This window comes from Sinocyclocheilus anshuiensis, unplaced genomic scaffold (assembly GCF_001515605.1).
Source record: "Sinocyclocheilus anshuiensis isolate Anshui unplaced genomic scaffold, SAMN03320099.WGS_v1.1 scaffold246, whole genome shotgun sequence".
NCBI classification, from domain to species: domain Eukaryota; kingdom Metazoa; phylum Chordata; class Actinopteri; order Cypriniformes; family Cyprinidae; genus Sinocyclocheilus; species Sinocyclocheilus anshuiensis.
This window is the reverse complement of record NW_015542356.1, coordinates 559241-561367: the sequence shown is the minus strand read 5'-3', so window position 1 is coordinate 561367 and position 2127 is coordinate 559241. Positions and strand designations below refer to the sequence as shown.

Sequence of the window (2127 nt, the reverse complement as noted above, 5' to 3'; positions counted from 1 at the left end):
CCAGCGGAAATCTATCCCTTAACACATATGAACGCATACTTTATAAAAACGATCATATTGCTATTTTCATTTGAAAATGTAATATTTAATATAAAACATATTACAGTGCATGTGGCATGCCATACAGTAATTCACAGAACTGATTAGACAGACAGCACTCAGTCAATTCACTCATTATAACTAAAAATCAGAGTGATTGACAGAGATACAGTAGAAACATGCAGTACCGTTTTAAAAGTATCGATTTGGCACCGGTATCGTAAAAAACCCAATCGATACCCAACCCTACGCATTAACGCAAATTAATTTTAACAGCACTAATTTTATTAACGCGTGATTAATGCAGCATTCATTGCCTGTTTGACTCATGGCCTAGCCCATAGTTGGAGAAATGGAGATGCACGGTGTTGCAAACTTAGCGACTTTTTTCACTAGATTGAGGCCCCGGATCGCTGCAAAGAAGCGAGACAGGGCGCCAGTTCTTAATATCAATAAGGTCCCCTTTTTTTGGAATAAGGGTGATAACCGCCCTCCGGCAACTCAGAGGCAACCTGCCCTCTAACAAGCTGACACTGAGTACCTCAAGCAGATCCTCTCCTAGCTCCAGAGGGGGAAAAAAAGATCGGATAAGGAAAGCTCTGGCTTCGTGTGGATGTAGCCTTAGAGACTTTTCAGACCCCTTTAGCGCCTTTTTTTTTTTTTTTCAAAATAGCGTCTACTGTAGCGACAAGTCTAGCGGTTTCATGGACAAACCTTATTTAGTTTCTGAGATTCGCCGTTAGCGAGCGGCAGAGAAGCAGTGCTTTGAGTTAAAACAGATATTATGTTGCTTCTCTAATTTTACATGGAAGTGTAGCCGAACTCACAACACAGCTATTGTTTTTCTCGTATGTGTATTTTATTTTACAGACGACAGCTCGATTATTAATCAGGATTTTTGTGCAGATTAACATCTTGGAAGGGAGAGCTGGTTATGTCTTAATGGGTCGCATTTCAGTCACTATTTCCTATTCATTCGGTTGTCTGACAACAGAAAGAGTAAAATATATCAATGAAAACAGTTTTTTAGATTTATCAATTTAGCTTTATCAAATTACAGTATGTGGGTACAGAGAGGCAAACAAATGTAATAATAAATAATAAATGTACATTTTGCATGTTCAGAAGATGTGAGCTGCCCTGTTGTGTGAAAATGTAAACAGGCTTGTGTAAGTAAACTGCTCAGTGCAAAGAAAGAGAAATAATGGGAACCTATGTTCTTTTTTTTATGTGTCTAATAGACATGAACAAGTTCTTTGAAAAACATCTATGACCTTTGAAACATGTCTAGTCTTCATGCTCTACGTTGACTATGGTTTCACTAATAATAAACATACTTTTGCATAAAGCATCCATATTTGTCCATGCCCATGTTGATTAGAGTAAAAAAACATTTTCAGAGCGCAGTGCATAAATAAAACGCCTCTGCCCAGTCTTTTTTTCCATGCTGAAAAAGTATTTGGATGGTGCATCCATCTGATCAATGCTTTGAAAGCGTGAACAGACCAGAGCCCCCTGCGTTTATACCCCAGTAGATCTGCTAACTGTGCTTTCTTCTTAGAGCAGGCTTCCATATGTCGAATTTCACCAGTAGAATGAGCCAATTTCTGAGATTCAAGTATCTCTTATTCCAAAAGTTCTAAGGAACGAGCCAACTCTTTAGTGACGTTGTGAGTGTACTGTTGCGTAAACTGCTTTATCTGGATCTTACCAAAGTCCCACCACTGTTGTAATGAATGAAAAGATCACTTCATTGTTTTGTAAACTTCCCAAAAGGACTTGAATGATTCCTTAAAAAAAGTATAATTTAGCAGCTTATTGTTAAAGTGCCAATATGCGCTTTTGGGTTTAAAGGGGTCATATGATGCTATTTTAAAGATCATTATTTTGTGTATTTGGTGTAACAGAATATGTTGACATGCTTTAATATTCAAAAAACACATTATTTTTCAAATACTGTACATTATTGTAGGTCCTCTATGCCCCGCCTCTCTCAAACACGTCGTTTTCAACAAAGCCCCTTCCTTTGACAAGCGCAGTCTGCTCTGATTGGCCAGCTGACCCAGTGCATTGTGATTGGCCGAACAC

At 38.3% G+C, this 2127-nt stretch overlaps 1 protein-coding gene across 7 annotated transcripts in view; it reads left to right on the top strand.

Annotated features, from left to right (window-relative positions):
* LOC107691719 (acetyl-CoA carboxylase-like) overlaps positions 1-2127 on the top strand; it is a 69289-nt gene that overhangs the window by 15401 nt on the left and 51761 nt on the right. The window lies entirely within an intron of this gene.